Source organism: Triticum urartu, chromosome 3 (assembly GCF_003073215.2).
Source record: "Triticum urartu cultivar G1812 chromosome 3, Tu2.1, whole genome shotgun sequence".
Lineage (NCBI taxonomy): Eukaryota > Viridiplantae > Streptophyta > Magnoliopsida > Poales > Poaceae > Triticum > Triticum urartu.
In genome coordinates this window covers 295,525,210-295,551,271 of record NC_053024.1, presented here as the reverse complement: position 1 = coordinate 295,551,271, position 26,062 = coordinate 295,525,210, and positions in this window count along the sequence as shown.

Genomic DNA, 26,062 nt, shown 5'->3' with positions numbered 1-26,062 from the left:
CCACTACATCAGGCAAGCAACCCATTGATCATTCCGATACAAACCCATGTTCTCGCTTCTGCTCTTGTTTACTGCATTAAGACAACACGATTCAAACTGCTGTTTGCTACGGTAGTTGAACCCTTATCCTCTACATGACCTGTCATTGCCACAGTAACTAGATGAAACCCACTAGCATGTGTAGGAGTTGATTGAGCCATGTATGTGATTCCTACCTTGCTATGCCTGCTATGCTTAGAGTTGTGTCAGGTATGGTTCATCTGGGTGATGGGCTAGAGTGAAATGATTATGTCGGTAATGTGAGGGATGTGTTGAACATGTTTTGGTAAAGGTATCGATGAGAGGCCATGTAGGAGTACATGGTGGGTTGTTTCATTGAGGCCATCCATAAGAACTGAGATCTGTATGCGAGATTTAACATTCAGCTACCACCACACATTGGGCCCTGAAATATGACCCCGCTCGACTTACTGACCCACCTCGTCCTCTGTCCAGGAGTTGCAACTAGTTTCTGGTGTTTGTAGGTTATGTGTTGGCGGCCGTGCGTAGCGCTGACCCTAGGGGTGGGCTATGATGCTATAGATACACTGTGGCCGGGTATGTCGGGCGCCCGTTTGGCGTCTTGGGACCCTGTACACATCATTTGGGGCCGTTGAGGACACCCCGGCCGGATTTCCTTGCGGATGGAACCTGAATAGGCGATAAACCTAGACTAGAGACTTGTGCGGTTAGTGAGCTCATGGTCTACACCCACGTCGGCTTTCGCTTGAAGTCTTCCGAGCACATGTCGTGTGCAGACGCTAAGTGGTGGAAACATGTGTGACGAAGTACACCCCTGCAGGGTATAAAACTATTCGAATAGACGCGTCCGCGGTAAAGGACTACTTGGTTGCCTATACAGTTCATAGACAAGTTAATGGATACTACTAAAAGACTCAAGATAAGTGTGAGTACCGTGGATGGCCCTCTCGTAGGATGACAAGGGAGGATCCCCGATGGAGTATTGTGTTGGTAAGTAGTGGACTCGTGTGCGAAAACTATTTTACTAGTGGAGTCTCGTAGGATAGCTTAGACAAGAGTCAAAGCTGGCTTGCTGCAATAACCCCACCACCTTCTTGTGAATGAGCATGTATAGTAGGTTCTGATGTAAGACTTGCTGAGTACCTTTGTACTCATGTTTGCTTAATTACTGTTTTCAGATGACAACACCACCCCCTTCGATGGGTTTTATGTAGATCTCGACGTCGATGAGTTACTTGCCACCCAGGTGGTGATCATGGCCATGGAGGGCCCTATGTAGATAGACAGGTTTCGAGAAGCCTTCGTGCTTGCTAGTGTCTGTACCCAGACTATTTGCTTCCGCATGTGCTTGTATGCTTGTATGACTTGAGTGTCGGGTCATGTGACCCCTACCTGTATGAACATGTTATGTATGGCTCTCTGGAGCCTTTAAATAAAGTACTTGAGTTGTAGAGTTTTGTTGTGATGCCATGTTGTATGTACTCATATCGGGCATATTGTGTGTATGATTGAAATGCTTGGTATGAGTGGGATCCGACAATCTAGTTGTTTATCCTTGGGAGCCTTTCTTATGGGGAAATGTAGTCTAGTGTTCCTCGAGCCATAGTAGTTCGCTACAGCCCGGTTCACCGGAGTCCTGCTAGCCCAGCACTACTACTCTGGACACTTGACTGGTCGGCATGTGTTTCACTTTGTTCCTATGTCTGTCCCTTCGGGGAAATGTCACGCGGTGACTTCCGGAGTCCTGCCTAGCCTGCTACAGCCCGGGTTCCCCGGAGTCCTGTTAGCCCAGTGCTGCAGCCCGGATTCACACGCTGATGACCGTGATGCTCGATGTGATTCACGTATGCCTGTCTCCATAGGTCTGTGCCGCTTTGGGTTCACGACTAGCCATGTCGGCCTGGGTTCTCTGTCATATGGATGCTAGCGACACTATCATATACGTGAGCCAAAAGGCGCAAACGGTCCCGGGTCATGGTAAGGCGACACCCGTGGGAATACCGTGCGTGAGGCCGCAATGTGATATGAGGTGTTACCGGCTAGATCGATGTGACTTGGAATCCGGGTCCTGACACCGCGATAGGCGGTGCCATGCATAGATGCGGAGGAGCTTGTGTAGGTGCGAATGGGGACTGGAGGGGGTGGTTGGTGGGGTGAGGGGTTTTTGTGACATGGGTGTGGTGAGGGTTTTCTTTTTTGTTTTTTGAATTGGGTGGTGAGGGTTTTCTGTCCCATAAAGAATTTTGGAGGCAATAGTTTGCTAGAGCCAACCGTGTGTGATTGATGCAACAGGCAACGAAAGTCATTGCACACGATTCCAATTTTGGGAACCGTGTGTGATTGACGTACTACCTCCGTCCTGGTTTATTGGTTCTCTTTGTAATTTTTACCGAATTTTGACCAAATATTTAACTAAGAAATGTTTATGCATGTCACCAAAACTTATATCATTGAACACTAATTACAAAGGGGCCAATAAACCAAGACGTAGGTAGGTTCCATCAACCGAACTGATTACATCCATATCCCATGATTAGACATAAGTAGACATAGATTAAACATACTCAAACATAGATAATAAGCGTACATGTACACAAGCATAGTTCAACCATTAGTACATAGTTCAACTGTCATTAAGCATACTCAAGCATACATAGTTCAAACCCACATCTCATCTCACATGCCAGCATGATCCTGAAGCTTCTCCAGGTACTCGGCGTATGCGTCATGCGTGTCGGATTCGGGGTTCCGCAGACCCTTGAGAGGTTCGAACACTGGAGTGCATACGAAGAACTCTCCCCCCCGGTCTGCCTGCTCAATGATTCCATGGCCTAGCTTGATGAACCCAAGGGACAAGTGAGACAGTGATTTATCCTGGTTCGGACTACCTTGTGGTGTAATACCCCACGTCAGCTTTGTGGTGGATTGCCCCGAGGGGCTGAGGATGAACTAGTACAGTCGACGAACAGCCTCGGGAGGTGAGGTGTTCTTGGGATCGATGAGCTAGTGAGATGGTCAGGGTGGAATGGATCCGATCCCCCTCTATGGTGGTGGCTAGGTCCTATTTATAGTGGCCTTGGTCCTCTTCCCAAATGTAGGCGGGAAGGGATTCCACAACGGCCAAATTTTAAGGGAGACAACTATTACAAGCAATCCTGATAAAAGTGGTCTTCGCCTACAAAAGCCTCTGGTGGTGACGCCAAGGTGGGCTCCGCGATGACCTCTGTCCTGCCGTCCTGGCGGTCTTGGTCTTGTTGCACCGATATGGAAACCTTTGTCTGATTCCTCGGGACCCTACGCCCGCGCTTGCCTCCTTAGCACCAAAGAGGAAACTAGTACACTGTGCCCGCTGGTGCCCGCCTAGCCTTGGTTGTCATGGCTCACGTCATGTGAACCTCTCGTGGTGCACCTTACCTTGGTATCTCTGCTCCTCGAGAGCCAGCCTTGTGAGGCCACCCCCAGGGAGATCTTGGTGTCGTCCGCCTCGCGGGGCTTCACCCCTCACGAGGGTCTTGGGTTGTTGTTCCAGAAGCAGGGCCGTACCAGGCTGTTGATGGAGCCACGCCGTGGGCCTCAGGCAGGTAAGTCTGGGCATCCCCGTTCCTAGGACGCCGACAGTAGCCCCCGGGCCCAAGGCGCGCTCGAACTTGGGTTCGAGGCGAAGTCAAAGGGCAAGTGCGGAGCGCCGCGGGCCCCAACCGCCTGCGGCCTTGGTCGATGCGTGGCGATTGATGGGATGTGGGTGCCTCCGCTTCCCCATGCCGCCTCGGCAACGGTTCGTGGCTGACAAAAAGTCTGGCGCCCACTACAGAGCTTTCATTGCCTTCCCTTCGTCTTGCTGTAGATCCCCTTTCTCCTTCTCGCCCAGAGAGCCCCAGATCCGCCGAAACTCTCCCCCAAGCCCGCAGCCGATGGCCACCGACAAGGCTAAGGCCGCGCGCTCGCCTTCCTGGTTCGAGCCTACCCTGAGTGCGCCTACCGTCACGGAGAAGAACCTTGCCGCCGCGCTCCTAGTGATGGCGGATAGCAACAATGAGGGGGAGAGACAGCGCTCCGGGCCGGCTCCGCCAAGCCGGAAAACTTGGGTGGTACCTTCTATCCCTTCTTCTTGCACAATGTCTTCGCGGGGCTGGTCCCCCCTTTCTTCGTCTTCTTCTATGCCGTCCTTCGCCATTACAATCTCCATGCCCTTCATCTTCATTCTACCTCCAAGTCAAGGAAGGCCCGCGCTCGGGATGTGCCAACTTCGTTGCAGCCAACGACAGCAACGCGATCTTGGGATCCGGGAAGAAGGTAGAAGACTTCATGAACAAGTGGGTTCTCATGGATGCCTCGTGCTCTTGCCCTCGGTTTATGCTGCCGACTGGGAGGCCAACACCTCACGAGGGATGCAATCATGAGAAGCTCACCGATCCCCGGGTGGAGCAGTTGATGGAGAAGAGGGTGGCCGACCTGAAGCAAACGGCCTAAAGGTGGAGACGCTGATGGGGGCATTGGTCGTCAAGGAATTCTTGACGCAGCGCCTGGCTCCGCTCCAGGCACGCTCGCGCCCCTTGTGGAAGCTCGCGGGCGAGGGAGGCATACTCCGCCTACGGCCGGACGACCTGCCCGAAGAGGAGCTGAACAAGGTCCTGGGCCTCCTAGTCAGGAAGGACTAGGGTTACCCGCCGGATACCCATCTACCACTATACCGCCGCCCAGATGGGGAAAAGATCGCCTCCGCCATGCCTGCCTTCAACGAGCGCCGGTTCTCTCCACTGGTGCCTACGGGGCCCCCAGTCTCCCTGGTGACGTTGTCCTCTGGCCAGTTTGACCAAGAGGAGAGGTCAGACTTGGAGGCGACCCGGGAGGGGGCGGGGGAGACTTCTCCGCACTAGAACAATCTCCTCCACACCCTCCCTAGAGACGACACCGACGAGCACCCGGTGAGGGAGTTGCCGCGCTCCGCCGGGGTCACCACGAGGTCCCAGGGCACTGTCGGTGTTTTGGGAATGGGGGTCCCCAAACTTTCCTGCCTGCGGCCCGCAGCGTGGCTCTTCCAGTGGCCCCGTACGGCCCATCTTCACCAGCAAGCATTCAAGACCCTCGCGAGGGGGACGACGCAAGACCTCCTCAGGGGAGGCCTCACCAGGCTGGCTCACGAGGGGTGGAGAGATCAAGGCAAGGCGAACCTCGTGAGGTTCCAATGATGCAAGCCATGACGATCAAGACCAGGCAGGCGCCAGGCGGGCGCCAACACGCACAATGTCCTCGCTTCCTCTTTGGTGTTAAGGAGGCAAGCGCAGGCGAGGAGTTCCGAGGCATCGGGCAAAGGTTTCCATATCGGTGCAACAAGACCAAGACCAGCAGGACGGCAGGATGGAGGTCACCGTGGAGCCCAAGACGGCGTCACCACTAGAGCCTTTGGCAGGCGAAGACTACTTTTGTTAGGATAGCTTATACTAGCTGTCCCCCTTCAAATTGGCCGTTGTGGGATCCCTTCCCGCTCAATATTTGGGAAGAGGACCAGGGCCTCTATAAATTGGACTAGACACCACCATAGCTAGGGATCGGATCTTGGATCAGAGCCATTCCATCCATAGCCCCACACAAGTCACCAGGCATAAGAACACCTCTCCTCAGGAGGCTGTTCTTCCCTTGTAACTGTTCATCCTCAGCCCTAGAGGCAATCCACCACACCACACTGGAGTAGGGTATTACACCACAATGTTGGTCCGAACCAGTATAAATCTTGTGTCTCATGTTCGTTGGGTCTGTCAAGCGAGGACGTGAGATCGTTGAGTGTGCGAGCTAGAGAGGGGGAGATCTTCGTGTGCACCCCAGTGTTTGAACCTCAAGGGTTTTGCCGGAACCAAAATACGACATTTGGCGCGTCGGGTAGGGGTGCGCCGGAGTCTTCCTTCCGCCAGTCGATCCGCCAACACTCCGCAGCTCCAATGTCCGGTGACTCGAGGACCAACGCCGACCAGTCGGGAGCTTGTCTGGCCCGGGCGGCCTTGTCTGCCCAAGAAGACTCAACCCCGTGCCCCAGGCAACACGCTCACTGCTAGGCGCTGCAAGGCGCGGGTGGCGCACTCACGCGCCATCCACCATTACTCCACGCCAAGTACGGGCAGCTGCAAGGGCTTCAAGCCACGCCGCGGCCACGACGCCGCACACCCGATGGGAACAAGCAAACATGAAGGTCGCGCTCATGGTGGCTCGCGAGCTACTGCGTTGCCGGCTGATGGACAGCGGCCGGGATGCACTGCTGGAGCGTGTCGCCGAGCTACTAGACGTCGCAGCCTCGGGAGCGCCTCCCTTCTGCTCCCTGCTTACACCTCAGGCCGTGGCCCGATCGCATGGCGGGCTTGGCTACGCCCACGTGCCCCAGGGCGCACCTCTGGGCTCCATCGACACTGGCGTGGCCAACGGCACCAGACGCCCAATCGCACCCCCGCCACCTCCAACGAGCGTAGGTACAAGCGTCGCCGCCTACGGCCCCGGCGGGATGCCGCCCTACCATGCTCTAGGCGGTGCGCTGGGCCGAGCAACATGGAGCGTGGGGCACTACGGCGAGGTCTTCGAAACTTGGGCCCTTGGGGCGAGGTCTTCATAAATTATAGATACATTGGAGACATATCACATATCAACTAGAGGAGGCTCCCAAACTTGTGTACTCATAGGGTGGAAATCCTCTAGTATATATAGGTTAGAGCGGAGGGAGAGGACTGACACCAAAGGGGGAAAGTCCCCCTTGGGGCGTCAGCCAAAGGGGGAGGAGTAGTACTACTCCCCTAGTCCAATTCGCCCCACCTTACAGGGAAAGGGGGCGCCTTCCTACTTGGGCCCTTGTGGCCCAAGTTGCCCTCCACCTCTTGGCCTTTTAAGGCCGATTGATACTCAAATTAAATATAAAATATTATAAACATTTTCGGAGAATTATATATAATTTAACATCTTAGAAACATTTTCCACCTATATATAATTAATCAGTAATACCCGGCATTACCCGATATTCACCAAAACCCTTCTGGTGACCCCGAAACGCTTCCGAAACCTCTCGAAACTATTCCAGATATTAATGAAACAATTCCACAAATATATTCTCATCACTCCCGTCCCACTATCACTCAGCAGATCATGATTACCTTAAGCTTCTGACCCCATAGGTTTGGTAAACCATAGACATTAATGAAACCCCCTTCGTTCAATGACCGATAGCGGAACCATGGACATCCATATCGGTCCCTATGATTACAAGAATGATCTTAGAGTGAACCGTTGGTTATCATGTGATGTGCCCTATGCTTCGTGATACATTACAAAACCCTGTGTGCATCGGTGTCAGAGTAATTGACCACGGGTAGCCTCATCGGCACCCCATGGCATTTCAAGACATCCGGGCCGGCTGCGCCCCTCACACCTTGCGGACGAAAGACTGACTCTTTGGGCCATCTGGTTTGACGACCAGCTGCCAGAAGACATCGCGCCCCCAACAGATGGCCCCCAAGGGGCCGACATCTAGCAGGTGCGACCTCTTGAGCACTGCGTTGGTTTTCCCTTGAAGAGGAAAGGGTGATGCAACAAAGTAGCGTAAGTATTTCCCTCAGTTTTTGAGAACCAAGGTATCAATCCAGTAGGAGGCCACGCTCAAGTCCCTTGCACCTACACAAACAAATAAGAACCTTGCAACCAACGCAATAAAGGGTTTGTCATTCCCTTCACGGCCACTTGCAAAAGTGAGATCTGATAGAGAAGATAAGATAATATTTTTGGTATTTTTATGATAAAGACTAAAAGTAAAGAAAGCAAAATAAACGGAGCAAGAAATAGGTTGTTGACGGGAGATTAATATGATGGAAGATAGACCCGAGGGCCATAGGTTTCACTAGTGGCTTCTCTCAAGATAGCATAAGTATTACGGTGGGTAAACAAATTACTGTAGAGCAATTGATAAAATTGAGCATAGTTATGAGAATATCTAGGTATGATCATGTATATAGTCATCACATCCGTGACAAGTAGACCGACTCCTTCCTGCATCTACTACTATTACTCCACACATCGACCGCTATCCAGCATGCATCTAGAGTATTAAGTTCATAAGAACGGAGTAATGCTTTAAGCAAGGTGACATGATGTAGAGGGATAAACTCATGCAATATGATATAAACCCCATCTTTTTATCCTCGATGGCAACAATAGAATACGTGTTGTTTCCCCTACTGTCACTGGGATCGAGCACCACAAGATTGAACCCAAAGCTAAGCACTTATCCCATTGCAAGAATGATCAATCTAGTAGGCCATACCAAACTGATAATTTGAAGAGACTTGCAAAGATAACCAATCATACATAAAAGAATTCGGAGAATATTCAAATATTGTTCATATATAATGTTGATCATAAACCCACAGTTCATCGGATCTTGAAAAACACATCGCAAAAGAAGATTACATTGAATAGATCTCCAAGAAAATCGAGGAGAACTTTGTATTGAGATCCAAAGAGAGAGAAGAAGCCATCTAGCTAATAACTATGGACCCGAAGGTCTGAGGTAAACTACTCACACATCTTCGAAGAGGCTATGGTGTTGATGTAGAAGCCCTCCGTGATCAATGACCCCTCTGACGGAGCACCGGAAAAGGCCCCAAGATGGGATCTCACGGGTACAGAAGGTTGCGGCGGTGAAATTAGGATTTCGTGGTGCTCCTCGATGGTTTGGAGGTATGTAGGTATATATAGGAGGAAGAAGTAGGTCGGTGGAGGCACGAGGGCCCACGAGGGTGGAGGGCGCGCACAGGGGGGTAGGCACGCCCCCTGCCTTGTGGCCTCGTTGATTGCTTGAGGTCCACTCCAAGTCCTCCGGATCACATTTGTTCCAAAATTCATGCTCCCGAAGGTTTCATCCCGTTTGGACTCCGTTTGATATTCTTTTTCTGCGAAACACTAAAATAGGCAAAAAAAGCAATTTGGGCTGGGTCTCCGGTTAATAGTTTAGTCCTAAAAATAATATAAAAGTGTATAAATAAGCCCATTAAACATCCAAAACAGAATAAATAATAGCATGGAACAATAAAAAATTATAGATACGTTGGAGACGTATCAAGCATCTTAATTCCTACTCGTCCTCGAGTAGGTAAATGATAAAAACAAAATTTTTGATGTGGAATGCTTCTTAGCATAATTTTCAATGTAATTCTTTTTATTGTGGCATGAATATTTAGATCCGAAAGATTCAAGATAATAGTTTAATGTTGACATAAAAACAATAATACTTCAAACATGCTAACCAAGCAATTATGTCGTATCAAAATAACATAGCCAATAAAAGCTTATCCCTAGAAAATCATATAGTTAGGCTATGTTTCAATTTCGTCACACAAAACGTTATCATCATGCATAACCCCGATGACAAGCCGAGCAATTGGTTCATACTTTTTAACGCGCTTCAGCCTTTTCAACCCTTACGCAGTACATGAGCGCAAGCCATGGATATAGAACTATGGGTGGAATAAAGTATAATGATGGGGGTTATGAGAAGACAAAAAGTTAGAAAGTCTCACATTGATGCGGCTAATCAATAGGCTATGGAGATGGCCATCAATTGATGTCAATGAGAGGAGTAGGGATTGCCATGCAACGGATGCACTAGAGCTATAAATGTATGAAAGCTCAACAAAAGAAACTAAGTGGGTGTGCTTCCAACTTGCTTGCTCATGAAGACCTAGGGAATTTTGAGGAAGCCCATCATTGGAGTATACAAGCCAAGTTCTATAATGAAAAATTCCCACTAGTATATGAAAGTGACAACATAGAAGACTCTCTATCATGAAGATCACGGTGCTACTTTGAAGTACAAGTGTGGAAAAAGGATAGTAACATTGTCCCTTCTCTCTTTTTATCTCATTTTTTTCTTGGGCCTTCTCTTTTTTTTCTTTGGCCTCTTTTTTTTAATTTTTTATTTAGTCTGGAATCTCATCCCGACTTGTGGGGAAATCATAGTCTCCATCATCCTTTCCTCACATGGGACAATGTTGTAATAATGATGATCATCACACTTTTATTACTTACAACTCAAGAATTACAACTCAATACTTAGAACAAAATATGACTCTATGTGAATACCTCCGGCGGTGTACCGGGATATGCAATGAATCAAGAGTGACATGTATGAAAAATTATGAATGGTGGCTTTGCCACAAATACAATGTCAACTACATGATTATGCAAAGCAATATGACAATGATGGAGCATGCCATAATAAACGGAATGGTGGAAAGTTGCATGGCAATATATCTCAGAATGGCTATAGAAATGCCATGATAGGTAGGTATGGTGGTTGTTTTGAGGAAGATATAAGGAGGTTTATGTGTGATAGAGCGTATCATATCACGGGGTTTGGATGCACCGGCGAAGTTCACACCAACTCTCAAGGCGAGAAAGGGCAATGCACGGTACCGTAGAGGCTAGAAAATTGTGGAAGGTTGAGAGTGCGTATAATCCATGGACTCGAATTAGTCATAAATGTAACACCCGGGTGATTAAGCTACCGTAATCCCACGCTAATGGTGCCATGTTACCTACGTTACTGTTGCTAATCAATCGTTAGATCAAAACCGGTGCAAAATTAAAATTCAAAATTTGGTAAATAATAAAAGTTTTCAAACATTAAAATAAAATGTTCGGTTTGTACTAAATATTACATAGATAATTATGGTGTAGAAGACACAGTTTTATAAAATGCATAAATATTTTAAATTGAATTAAAACAGAAGAGAAAATAAATAAAAGAAAGAAAATACAAAAGAGAAAAACAAACAAAAAAGGAAAAGAAACCCCCCCGGGGCTCCGGCCCAGCAGGCCACCAGCCCAACTGGGCCATGACCCACCAGGCCGGCCCACCCCCGCATCCCCATGACCCCCACTCCACCCAAACCCTAACCGGCACCCACCCCACTCGTTACACTCCTCTCTCCCCCGATCCGATCTCGATCGGGCACGAACCACCCCGTCGCCTCGCCCTCGCAGCGACGACCGCGCCGCCCCCGTGCCAGGACACCGTCGCCGGCCTGCCGCCTCGCCGACCTGCCTCCTCTTCGTCACGGTCGTCCCCGACGTCCTCCCCGGCACCCACTTCCCCTGACCCTGCGAACCCCCATGTGAGCCGCCACCTTCTCCCTTCCCCCTTCCTCTGCAGCTCGCCGCCCTGCAAGCGCTCCGGCCGCGCACATGCATCTCGCCGCCGGCCCACACGCGCCTCGTCCTCCTCTCCTTCCCCTGTCTCTGCCACCTGCAGCCGCCCATGGCCCTGCCCCCGTATCGCCACCCCACTGCCGTTGCTCACCCCGCTCGACCTTGCTAGTCACCGCACCCGCCTCCTCTACCTACCCACAGCCCCCTTGCCGCAGTGGTTACCGCGCGCATCCCGCGCCCGCATCTGCCTGGGGTCGTGCCCCCCTACTCCGCGGTCTGCTCTGTTGCTGCTCGTCGGCGATGCCGCTGCCTCGCGTCCGGCCTCCTCTACCCGCGCTCCTCTCAAGCTCCTGCCGCTGCGTCCGCCGGGCCGCACCGCTGCTCCTCGCGTCGCCTCCCACCCGTTCTGTCGCTGCTCGCCGCTCCGCCCATGCCCCGCAGCCTCCTCGCGCCGGCCGTCGCTGGCACGTGCCGACCGCCGAGGCCCCTCGTCCTGCATCGCTCCGCTCGCTGCGCGCCGTCGCCGGCCACCTGGGCCATGCCTGACCAGGCTCGGGCGCCCACGCCCGCGCGCCCAACGCCCGTAAACCACCACCCAGCGCTAGTTAAGGCCCCCTGTGGGCCTATGACAGATGGGGTCCATGACCAGACCGTATTAATTTTTTAATAAAAATAAAAATAAAATTAATTAATTAATTAAAGAAATAATTAACTTAATTAATTTTGATTAATTAAATTAAAAAACTAATTAAATTAATTACACATTAGTTACCTAATTAACCTCATCTGCTAATTAGTTAATTAAGTAGTCAATGACAGTGGGGCCCACCCCCTAATTAATACTAATTAGGTTAATTATAATGTTTAATTAAAATGTGTCACTGACCAGTGGGACCCACTGGTCAGGTTGACCAGTCAACCCCTGTTGACTGCTGACGTCAGCATGACATCATGCTGATGTCATAAATCCAATTTTGAATTTATTTAAATAATTAATTAAATTCCAGAAATTAATAAAATCTTTAGAAAATTATATCTTTTAAACCGTAGCTCGGATAGAAAAACTTTGTACATGAAATTTGCTCAGAACGACGAGACGAACCCGGTTACGCAACCCGTTCGTCTGCCACACATCCCTAGCATAGCAAACTCGCAACTTTCCCCCTCCAGCTCCTTTGCCTGAAAACGCGAAACACCGGGGATACTTTCCCGGATGTTTCCCCCATTCACCGGTATCACCTCATACCGCGTTAGGGCACCCCTAGCACCGATAGTTGTCATGTCATGCATCGCTATGCATCTGTTTGCTTAAATATTTATTGTTTCTTCCCCCTCTTCTCTCGCTATACACAAAGACCGAGGCCGCTGCTACCCAGTACGACTACGGAGTTGACGACCCCTCTCTCTTTCCAGAGCAACCAGGCAAGCCCCCCCCCTTGATCACCAGATATCGCCTACTCTACTCTCTATATTGCTTGCATTAGAGTAGTGTAGCATGTTACTGCTTTCCGTTAATCCTATCCTGGTGCATAGCCTGTCCTTGCTACTACTGTTGTTACCTTTACCTGCAATCCTAATGCTTAGTATAGGATGCTAGTTTATCATCAGTGGCCTTACATTCTTGTCCGTCTGCCATGCTAAACTATCGGGCCATGATCACTCGGGAGTAGATCACGGGTATATACCTATACATAATACATGATACATGTGATGACTAAAAGATGGGTCGGCTCGTAGGAGTACCCGCGAGTGGATCTTTGTGGCGAAGCGACAGGGCAAGTGGAGACCATCTAGGAGAGAGGTGGGCCTGGCCCTGGTCGGCGTTCGTGGTTATTTCAAAATAACACATTTAACGAGATCTTGGTATTTGATCTAGTCTGGCTACTAGCCTATATGCACTAACCATCTACGCGGGGACAGTTATGGGCACTCGACGTCGTGGTATCAGCCGAAGCCTTCCTGACGTCAGCGACTGAGAGGCGTGCGCCGGATTGGAATGTAAGCCTGCTCTTGTATTAAGGGGGCTAGTTCTGCTTCCGGCCGCCCTCGCAACGTGCAGGTGTGCAATGGGCGATGGGCCCAGACTCCTGGGCCATGGGATTTAGACCGGCGTGCTGACCTCTCTGTTGTGCCTAGGTAGGGCTGTGACGTGTTGATCTTCTGAGGCCGGGCATGACCCAGGAAAGTGTGTCCGGCCAAATGGGATCGAGCGTGTTGGGTTATGTGGTGCACCCCTGCAGGGAAGTTAATCTATTCGAATAGTCGTGATCTTCGGTAACAGGACGACTTGGAGTTGTACCTTGACATTATGACAACTAGAATCGGATACTTAATAAAATACACCCTTCCAAGTGCCAGATACAACCGGTGATTGCTCTCTCACAGGGCGACGAGGGGAGGATCATCGGTTAGGATTATGCTATGCGATGTTACTTGGTGAACTTACCATCTACTCTCTTCTCCTGCTGCAAGATGGAGGTTACCAGAAGCATAGTCTTCGAAAGGACTAGCTATCCCCCTCTTATTCCGGTTTTCTGTAGTTCAATCCACATATGATAGCCTTATTCCAGTTGATACCAATGCATACATATGTAGTGTAGCTCCTTGCTTGCGAGTACTTTGGATGAGTACTCATGGTTGCTTTGCTCCCCCCCCCCTTTCCCCCTCCTATACCCGGTTGCTGTGACCAGACGATGGAGTCAAGGAGCCAGACGCCACCGTCGATGACGACTACTACTACTACTCGAGAGGTGCCTACTACTACGTGCAGCCCACTGACGGTGACCAGGAGTAGTTTAGGATGATCCCAGGCAGGAGGCCTGCGCCTCTTTCAATCTGTATCCCAGTTTGTGCTAGCCTTCTTAAGGCAAACTTGTTTAACTTATGTCTGTACTCAGATATTGTTGCTTTCGCTGACTCGTCTATGATCGAGCTCTTGTATTCGAGCCCTCGAGGCCCTAGGCTTGTGATATGATGCTTGTATGACTTATTTTATTTGTAGAGTTGTGTTGTGATATCTTCCCGTGAGTCCCTAATCTTGATCGTACATGTTTGTGTGTATGATTAGTGTACGATTGAATCGGGGGCGTCACAAGTTGGTACCAGAGCCGACTGCCTGTAGGAATCCCCCTTCCACACTCCTTGGCCAAAGCCGAGTCTAGACATTACAAAAACTTTTACTAACATGGTTGTGTGCTTTACGGGCCCATGTTGCCATCTGGGTGGTATTAGGATCTTTTACTCCTCGATCCTTACTCTGGGACTCTAAACTCTCGCCTACTCGGGTTAAACGATTTTACTAACTCTAACACTAGGATCATGTGACCACGTTCACCCCAAAGTTGGATAAGCCCTAGCTATTCATTAGAGTAGTATATTGAACATTATCCACACTGTCAGTTGACTCCTTTGAAACATCTTTGTTTTCAGATGGAACCCATGAGATAGGTCGTTGGCCACACGACGACCATTGGTGCCTCAGGATCACCTACTGTGTTGGTTGAGATGATAACCTATCTGGGTTATCGCTGGCACCCTGAGTACACCGTCTATGAGGAGTATCAGGACTTCAACCAGGAGCAGTACCGTGCCATCGTCCACCTCTACTCTCGGGAGTATGACTCCACTACCGTGCTGCACAATGCTCATGGTGTTGGAGTGACTATCGATATGGTGGTCCATGATGCTGCTTATGCTGCTCTGACACGTCTTCGTGGAGAGTATCAGGAGTTGGACACCTCCCCCTTCAGGCACATTGCTATCGCATCCGATGTTGGTGCGGAGGGATACTACACTGCTGCCTACTCCACTGTCACCCGAGAGCCCTTCTACCATCAGAACCTGGTTCTGCATGCTGATGGGCTGGATAGAGCTAACCGAGCTCTTCGCCACGAGTTGTACACCACCCGTCAGCACCTATATCGTGCTCTGACGCTGTTGCACCCCGCTGTCCGATCTGGTGATCTGTCGCGTTCTGCGATCTACCCTGCCAGGACCGTGATGCCCCAGGGCGTTGGTTGGCCAAATCTGGGAGGCTACTCTCCCGCACTTGGTCCTCTCCTACCACCTGCGCATCGGGTTCCGCACCAGAGTATCCGCGGACCCTAGGCTACTCGCGTGGAGGTCTTCCCTTCGTGTCACTACCAGCTGTCAGGCTACACCTACCTCCACAGTACCTCCTAGGACTGATGTAGGCTTGCTTGTTAGTGTTAGGTGCATTCTCCACGAGCTTGCGTGCCGCCTATGATGTATTAGTCTATGTACTGAACTCTGTGTACCGAACTCTATGCATGATCTCTTTTGTAAGATATGTCGACTACTATGTAGTATCTATCGTGCCGCTTTCATTGTGCATGTTTCATCATGAATGATTCTTGTCTTTGCAAATTTCTCAATGCTGAACTACCCCTGTTATATATTAGTAGGATGGTTAGACCAGGTGGTCGTGGTTGTGGTGGCAACTTCCCACCACCGCCTGAGTACATGGCTAGTATGATCCAACAGCTTGAGATGAATCGCCAGTTCATGGAGAATATGATGGCTCAGTTTCCTCGCCCCAATATGAACCAGCAGCCAACCCCAGTAACTCTGCAGGATTTCATGCGCCTGAACCCAACTGTGTACCGCAGCTCAACTCAGCCTCTGGATGCTGATGACTGGCTCCATGACATCACCTATGAGATGGAGTCTACTGATGTAGCCCCTGCCAGCTATGTCACCTTTGCTTCCTTCTTCCTGAAAGGACCCGCTGCTCAATGGTGGGACAGCCACAGGCGTACTTTGCCGGTTGGAACAATCATCACCTGGACAGACTTCCAAGCTGCCTTCCGTGCTCGCTTCATTCCTCAGGGAGTCATGGACCAGAAGAAGCGTGAGTTCTGCAACCTCACCCAAGGCAACAAAACTGTTGAAGCTAATCAGCGGGAGTTTCTTGACTTGTCCCGCTATGCTGAAGAAGACATTGCAACTGATGCACGCAGACAGGAGAAGTTCCGTGATGGCCTTCAAGCTGACATCAAGCTCGCACTTCTAGCGCATGACTTCGCTGATTTCGCCACCCTGGTGAACAAGGCCATCAATGTCGAAACTGGTCTGCAGGAATACCAGAGCTCTCACAGGCGCAACCGTGACACGGGCTCATCTTCGGGCCCGTCCTTGCAGAAGCGTAAGATATGGATTCCCAACAGCATGTACCAGCCAACTGCACCTGCCCCAAGGCAGTCCTATGCTGCCCCTCGTCTGCCTACTCCTCCAACTAGGCAGCCAAGGCTCCCAGCTCCGCCACCCCAAGCTCCTGTTCCCACTCCCAATAATGATCTGTGGTACAAGTGTGGTCAACCAGGTCACCGTGCTAGGGATTGCAATCAGAACTAGAATCAACTGGCCCTCCCAACAACTGGCCGTGGAAGCAACCAGCCCCGCAACAACAATGCCAAGTCTTATGGTCGTGTTCATGCCAACCACGTTGATCTCAATGAAGTTCTAGACCAGCCCGCTACCGTGATGGGTACAGTCCTCGTAAATTCAGCACCAGCATCTGTTTTATTTGATACAGGTGCATCACATTCATTCATGTCAGAGGATTTTGCATTCATGCATGGCATTAAAAGCGAGGACCTGAACACTTCGCTACTAGTACACACTCCCGCGGGCCAATGCCGGACCTCCATGATTTGCAACGACGTCCCGTTGAAATCGAAGGACTGGAATTCCTTGCCTCTCCCATCGTACTGAAGTCTTGTAGCATCGACCTCATTCTGGGAATGGATTGGTTGAAAGCGCATACTGCTTCTATAGTTTGCGCCACTAAGGTCGTCCATCTGCTACACCCTACTGATGAAATAATTGCTTACCAAGCTCATCTAGTTCAGAACGCCGAGGCACGGCTTTATGCCTTGAATGCGTTGAATGCTGCACCACTCGAGGGCATTGAAAACATTCCTGTCGTTCGTGAATTCCAAGACATCTTCCCAGAAGAACTTCCAGGGATTCCCCCTGCTAGAGCTGTCGAATTCATCATCGACTTGAAACCCGGCACCACACCTATAGCCAAACGACCCTACAAGATGCCGCCACATGAACTCATTGAGCTTAAGGAGGAAATCAACAAATCTCTTGTCAAAGGTTTCATTCGCCCAAGTTGCTCTCCTTGGGGAGCACCTTCTCTCTTTGTTAAGAAGAAGGATGGGACAAACCGATTAGTCCAAGACTACCGTCCTATAAACAAAGCTACCATTTAGAATAAATATCCTCTTCCTCGGATCAATGATCTTTATGATCAACTGGCTGGCTCATCAGTGTTCTCCAAACTCGACTTGAGGTTGGGTTACCACCAGATCCGTGTTCATGAAGAGGACATCCCAAAAACCGCCTTCGTGACTCGGTATGGATCATACGAGTACACCATCATGTCATTCGGCTTAACGAATGCTCCCGCCACCTTCTCTCGTCTGATGAACTATATATTCATGGATTACCTCGACAAGTTTGTCATGGTTTATCTGGATGATATCCTTGTATTTTCCAAGAATGAGGAAGAACATGCTGAACATCTTCGTCTTGTGCTGGAAAAGCTTCGAGAGCATCAACTGTATGCTAAGTATTCCAAGTGTGAATTCTGGCTCCCCGAAGTAACCTATCTTGGGCATGCCATCTCCAAGGATGGTATTGCCGTCAACCCTGAACGAGTTCAGGCTATTCTTGATTGGACTCCTCCGAAGAATGTCAAGCAAGTCCGAAGTTTTCTCGGTCTTGCCAGCTATTGTCGTCGATTCGTCGAGAACTTCTCCAAGATTGCCAGGCCTCTGACTAATCTTTTGCATAAGGGTGTCAAGTTCGACTGGACAGACAAGTGTCAGGAAAGTTTCCAGGCGCTCAAAGACAAGTTGACTTCTGCCCCAGTGCTTGCTCCACCTGATACTAAGAAGGACTTTGTCATTTACTGTGACGCTTCCCGTCAAGGATTAGGCTGCGTCCTAATGCAAGAGCACAGAGTGATTGCTTATGCCTCTCGTCAACTGCGCCCTCACGAAGAAAACTACCCAGTTCATGACATCGAGCTTGCTGCTGTCATTCATGCAATGAAGCAGTGGCGACATTACCTTCTCGGTAATCGTTGTGAAATCTTCACCGACCACCAAAGTCTGAAGTATCTGTTTACTCAACCAGATCTGAACCTCCGTCAGCAGAGATGGATGGAGACTGTTGCAGACTTTGACGTGGGTATATCCTATACCCTCGGCAAGGCTAATGTAATGGCTGATGCCTTGAGCCGCAAGTCTTACTGCAATCACCTCCAGGTTCACAAAGTTTAGCCCTCGCTTGTCGAAGAATTTAGAAAGCTGAACCTTCATATTGTTCCTCCTGGAGCACTCGCCCCCTCCCCCATAGTTTCAGAAGATGAATCTTCATGTTGTTACTAAGGGTTCTCTAAATACCCTGGCTGTCGTACCAGATCTCGTAGCTGGTATAAAGACTATTCAAGGTTATGACTCCGAAGTCCATAAGATTAAACGTCATCTAGCGGAAGGAAAGCCCTCCTTCTTCTCTGTCGCCGATGATGGCGCCTTGTACTTCAAAGGCCGTCTAGTGGTACCACGTTCGAGGAAAAACCTGGATCAGACTAAAGAGGTTATGAAAGAAGCTCATGATACGCCTTTGTTTATTCATCCTGGTAGTACAAAGATGTACCAAGACATCCGCCAAAGATTCTGGTGGTCTAATATGAAGCAGGACATTGCTCGTTATGTTGCTGAGTGTGACATGTGTCGCCGTATCAAAGCAGAGCATCAAAGGCCTGCTGGAACTCTGCAACCTATCTTTATTCCTGAATGGAAATGGGACCATGTTGAAATGGACTTCGTCACTGGATTTCCCGAATCGCAGAAAGGTAATGATGCTATTCTTGTCGTCATTGACTGGATTTCTAAAGTTGCACATTTTCCGGCGGTCAAAGAGACAATCACTGCTAGTCAGCTTGCTACTCTCTACATGTCCAGAATTGTTTCACTTCACGGTATTCCACTAGTTATCAGTTCAGACCGTGGCAGCTTATTCACTTCAAGATTTTGGGCAAGTTTCCAAGAAGCTATGGGAACTCACCTATCGTTCAGTATGGCGTTTCATCCTCAGTCGCAAGGACAGGTTGAACGTGTCAACCAAGTTCTCGAAGACATGCTTCGAGCTTGTGTAATTTCATTCGGCAAGAAATGGGAGGAATCTCTTCCATATGCCGAGTTCTCTTATAATAATAGCTATCAAGCTAGTCTGAAGATGTCCCCCTTCGAAGTGCTATATGGACAAAAGTGTCGAACCCCTCTGAACTGGTCAGAAACTGGGGAACGTCCACTCTTCGGTCCGGATATTATCCAATAGGCCGAAGAACAAGTTCGCATTATTCGCGAGAATCTCAAGACTGCTTAGTCACGTCAGAAGAGTCAGTATGACCATCATCACAAAGACATGGTCTATCAACCTGGCGAACAGGCTTATCTTCGAGTTACAACAATGAAGGGTGCTCACCGCTTCGGGATCAAGGGCAAGCTAGCTCCTCACTATATCGTTCCCTTCACTATTCTCAAAAGGCGTGGAAAAGTGGCATATCAACTAGAGCTTCCGCCGAACCTTTCTCAGGTTCACGATGTGTTCCATGTGTCACAACTCCGCCGTTGCTTCAAGGATCCAATCCGAGCAGTGGATCATGAAGTGCTTGAATTGCAACAGGACATCTCCTATAAAGAGCATCCGGTCTGCATTCTTGACCAAGTTGAACGCCGCACACATTAGAAGGCGATCAAGTTCCTCAAAGTCCAGTGGTCGAATCACTCTAAAGACGAAGCTACTTGGGAACGCGAGGACCGCCTGTGTGATGAATACCCCGCATTGTTTCCTTCTACCTCCTATATCTCGGGATGAGATTTCTTGTAGTGGAGGAGATTTGTAACGCCTGGGTAATTAAGCTACAGTAATCCCACGCTAATGGTGCCACGTTACCTACGTTACTGTTGCTAATCAATCGTTAGATCAAAACCGGTCCAAAATTCAAATTCAAAATTTGGTAAATAATAAAAGTTTTCAAACATTAAAATAAAATGTTCGGTTTGTACTAAATATTACATAGATAATTATGGTGTAGAAGACACAGTTTTATAAAATGCATAAATATTTTAAATTGGATTAACACAGAAGAGAAAATAAATAAAAAAAGAAAATACAAAAGAGAAAAACAAACAAAAAAGGAAAAGAAACCCCCCGGGGCTCCGGCCCAGCAGGCCACCGGCCCAACTGGGCCACGACCCACCAGGCCGGTCCACCCCCGCATCCCCATAACCCCCACTCCACCCAAACCCTAACCGGCACCCACCCCACTCGCTACACTCCTCTCTCCCCCGATCCGATCTGGATCGGGCACGAACCACCCCGTCGCCTCGCCCTCGCAGCGACGACCTCGCCGCCCCCGCACCAGGACACTATCGCCGGCCTGCCGCCTCGCCGGCCAGCCTCCTCTTCGTCACGGTCGTCCCTGACGTCCTCCCCGACACCCACTGCCCCTGACCCTGCGAACCCCCATGTGAGCCGCCGCCTTCTCCCTTCTCCCTTCCCCCTTGCTCTGCAGCTCGCCGCCCCGCATGCGCTCCGGCTGCGCGCATGCATCTCGTCGCCGGCCCACACGCGCCTCGCCCTCCTCTCCTTCCCCTGTCTCCGCCACCCGCAGTCACCCGTGGCCCTGCCCCCGCATCGCCACCCCACTACTGCTGCTCACCCCGCTCGACCTTGCTAGTCACCGCACCCGCCTCCTCTGCCTACCCGCAGCCCCCTTGCCGCCGTGGTCACCGCGCGCATCCCGCGCCCGCATCCGCCTGGGGTTGTGCCCCCGTACTCCGTGGTCTGCTCTGCTGCTGCTCACCGGCGATGTTGCTGCCTCGCGTCCGGCCTCCTCTACCCGCGCTCCTCTCACGCTCCTACCGCCGCGTCCGCCGGGCCGCACCCCTGCTCCTTGCGTCACCTCCCCCCCACCCGTTCTGTCGCTGCACGCCGCTCCGCCCGTGCCCCGCAGCCTCCTCACGCCGGTCGTCGCCGGCACGTGCCGACCGCCGAGGCCCCTCGTCCGCCATCGCTCCGCTCGCTGCGTGCCGTCGCCGGCCACCTGGGCCGCGCCTGACCAGGCTCGGGCGCCCACGCCCGCGCGCCCAACGCCCGTAAACCACCACCCGGCGCCCGTTAAGGCCCCCTGTGGGCCTATGACAGATGGGGTCCATGCCCATAATGTATTAATTTTTTTAATAAAAATAAAAATAATTAATTAATTAATTAAAGAAATAATTAACTTAATTAATTTTGATTAATTAAATTAAACAACTAATTAAATTAATTACACATTAGTTACCTAATTAACCCGATCTGTTAATTAGTTAATTAAGTAGTCAATGACAGTGGGGCCCACCCCCCTAATTAATACTAATTAGGTTAATTATAATGTTTAATTAAAATGTGTCACTGACTAGTGGGACCCACTGGTCAGGTTGACCAGTCAACCCCGGTTGACTGCTGTTGTCAGCATGACATCATGCTGATGTCATAAATCCAATTTTGAATTAATTTAAATAATTAATTAAATTCCAGAAATTAATAAAATCTTTAGAAAATTATATCTTTTAAACCGTAGCTCGGATAGAAAAACTTTGTACATGAAAGTTGCTCAGAACGACGAGACGAACCCGGATACGCAGCTTGTTCGTCCGCCACGCATCCCTAGCATAGCAAACTCGCAACTTTCCCCCTCCGGCTCCTCTGCCCGATTGGAACGTAAGCATGCTCTTGTATTAAGGGGGCTAGTTCTGCTTCCGGCCACCCTCGCAACGTGCAGGTGTGCAATGGGCGATGGGCCCAGACCCCTGCGCCATAGGATTTAGACCGGCGTGCTAACCTCTCTGTTGTGCCTAGGTAGGGCTGCGACGTGTTGATCTTCCGAGGCCGGGCATGACCCAGGAAAGTGTGTCCAGCCAAATGGGATCGAGCGTGTTAGGTTATGTGGTGCACCCCTGTAGGGAAGTTAATCTATTCGAATAGCCGTGATCTTCGGTAACAGGACGACTTGGAGTTGTACCTTGACCTTATGACAACTAGAACCAGATACTTAATAAAATAAACCCTTCCAAGTGCCAGATACAACCGGTGATCGCTCTCTCACAGGGCGACAAGGGGAGGATCATCGGTTAGGATTATGCTATGCGATGTTACTTGGTGAACTTACCATCTACTCTCTTCTCCTGCTGCAAGATGGAGGTTACCAGAAGCGTAGTCTTCGAAAGGACTAGCTATGCCCATCTTATTCCGGCTTTCTGCAGTTCAGTCCACATATGATAGCCTTATTCCAGTTGATACCAATGCATACATATGTAGTGTAGCTCCTTGCTTGCGAGTACTTTGGATGAGTACTCACGGTTGCTTTGCTCCCCCCTTTTCGCCTTCCTATACCCGGTTGTTGCGACCAGCCGATGGAGTCCAGGAGCCAGACGCCACCATCGACGACGACTACTACTACTCGGGAGGTGCCTACTACTACGTGCAGCCTGCTGACGGCGACCAGGAGTAGTTTAGGAGGATCCCAGGCAGGAAGCCTGTGCCTCTTTCGATCTGTATCACAGTTTGTGCTAGCCTTCTTAAGGCAAACTTGTTTAACTTATGTATGTACTCAGATATTGTTGCTTTCGCTGACTCGTCTATGATCGAGCTCTTGTATTCGAGCCCTCGAGGCCCCTGGCTTGTAATATGATGCTTGTATGACTTATTTTATTTGTAGAGTTGTGTTGTGATATCTTCCCGTGAGTCACTGATCTTGATCGTACACGTTTGCGTGTATGATTAGTGTACGATTGAATCGGGGGCGACACAATAAAGAACTCATATACTTATTGCAAAAGTTTATTAGCCCTCGAAGCGAAGTACTACTACGCTTGCCCCTAGAGGGATAGATTGGTAGGAAAATACCATCGCTCGTCCCCGACCGCCACTCAGAAGGAAAGCAATAAAAGAACACCTTATGTGTCCAAATTGTCGCACAACTTTTACCATACGTGCATGATACGGGACTTGCCAACCTTAACACAAGTATTTCTCAATTTCACAATTACTCAACTAGCACACTCTAATATTACCACCTTTATATCTCAAAACACTTATCAAGTATCAAACTTCTCATGATATTCAATGAACTCAATATGGAAGTTTTTATTATGCTCATCTTAGATGCCTATCACCTTCAGATTGATTTCACAATTAAAGAAAATTACCATGCTATTTAAGACTCTCAAAATAATATAACTGAAGCATGAGAGATCAATAATTTCTATAAAAGAAAACCACCACCGTGCTCTAAAAGATATTAGTGAAGCACTAGAGCAAAAACTATATAGCTCAAAAGATATAAGTGAAGCACATAGAGTATTCTAACAAATTCCGAATCATGTGTGTCTCTCTCAAATTTTGTGTACATCGAGGATGATTGTGATAAACTAAAAAGCAAAGACTCAAATCATACAAGATGCTCCAAACAAAACACATATCATGTGGTGAATAAAAATATAGCCCCAAGTAAAGTTACCGATAAACGAAGACAAAAGAGGGGATGCCTTCCAGGGCATCCCCAAGCTTAAGCTTTTGGTTGTCCTTGGATTTTACCTTGGGGTGCCTTGGGCATCCCCAAGCTTAGGCTCTTGCCAATCTTTGTTCCATTATCCATCAAATCTTTACCCAAAACTTGAAAACTTCACAACACAAAACTTAAAAGAAAATCTCGTGAGCTCCGTTAGTAAAAGAAAACAAACCACCACTTCAAGGTACTGTAATGAACTCGTTATTTATTTATATTGGTGTTAAACCTACTGTATTCCAACTTTTCTATGGTTCATAAACTCTATTACTAGCCATAGATTCATCGAAATAAGCAAACAACACACGGAAAACAGAATCTGTCAAAAACAGAACAGTCTGTAGTAATATGTAGGTTTCGAATACTTCTGGAACCCCAAAAATTCTAAAATAAATTTCTGGACGTGAGTAATTTATCTATTAATCATCTGCAAAAAGAATTAACTAAATAACACTCTCCAGTAAAAATGGAAGCAAATCTCGTGACCGCTAAAGTTTCTGTTTTTACAGCAAGATCGCAAAGACTTTCCCAAGTCTTCCCAAATGTTCTAATTGGCACAAACACTAATTAAAAGCATAAAACCACATCTAAACAGAGGCTAGATGAATTATTTAATGAATATCAGCAAGGAAAAATATTGGGTTATCTCCCAATAAGCGCTTTTCTTTAAAGCCTTTTAGCTAGGCATAAGATTTCAACGATGCTCACATGAAAGACAAGAATTGAAGCACAAAGAGAGCATCATAAAACATGTGAAAAACACATCTTAGTATAACATACTTCCTATGCATAGGCAAACAAATTATCAAGGCAATCAAAAACTAGCATATGCAAGGAAGCGGAAAGAAACAATAGCAATCTCAACATAACGAGAGGTAATTTAGTAACATGAAAATTTCTACCACCATGTTTCCCCCTCTCATAATAATTACATGTAGGATCATAATCAAATTCAAAAATATAGTTATCACAAAACATATTATTAACATGATCCACATGTATGAAAAGTTGACACTCTTCCAAAATAGTGGGATTAACATTAACTAAAGTCATGAGCTCTCCAAACCCACCTTTATCAAAAACTTCATAAGATTGAACATTCTCCAAATATGTGGGATCTAAAGTTGACACTCTTCCAAACCCACTTTCAATATTATTGCAAACATTATTATCAATCTCATATTCATCATGGGGCTTAAATAAATTTTCAAGATCAAAAGAAGAATCACCCCAATCATGATCATTGCAACAAATAGTAGTCATAGCAAAACTAGCATCCCCAAGCTTGAGGTTTTGCATATCATTAACACAATTGTCATTAAGAGAATTTATGATAACATCATTGCAATCATGCTTTTTGTTGAAGGAACTATCAAGTATGGGTGCAATAGCAACGATCTCATGTTTAACATAAGGAACTATAGCAAACTCATCTTTACAAATATTGGCATCATGGCCACAAGAATAGCAAGCATCATGTTCATCAAGGTATATTTCAATCAAATCATAGGAATCATAATTATCTATAGATTCATGCATATTATTATTTTCTTCCGAAGCAATGGTCATTCTTTCAATAAATTCTTTGACATAGACATTATGAGCATAGTTTTCATAGCAATATTTAAGTATGTCAAAAATTTCAGATTCGTAGAGAGTAACATCATACTTTTCAATTAAAGAAGCAACTTCATAAGCACCCTTAAAAGCAACAAATTCTTCAATTTGTTCGATATCATAGTAACTATAAACACCCTTTGCATAAGAAGATAAGATTTCATTGTCATTAAACTCACATAGGGAGGGGAGGTGTTTTTCAGGGTTCTTAGAGCAACAAGTAAGATCACAAATTTCACAAAGATTCCAAGCATAACATAGCAATCCATTTATTTGATCCCATAAGAGTCTCCCTTTTTCAGACAAATGATGACGCACAAAATGAGCATGCTCATCTAAAGATTTCCCATCAACTAGGCTAGTTGGGGTTTCAGCATGAGCGCATAAGGATCGAAGATGATCCAAGTAGAACACTTTAAGTGGATCCATATAAATAGATTTTTAGCAAGCAAAGATGCAAGAAAATAGAAGGCACATGGTAACACGAGCAAACAGAAGGATGAACGGAAGAGAGGGCGAATAAAATGGTAAGCGTGAAGTGGGGGAGAGGAAAATGAGAGGCAAATGGCAAATAATGTAATGCGAGGGATAAGAGTT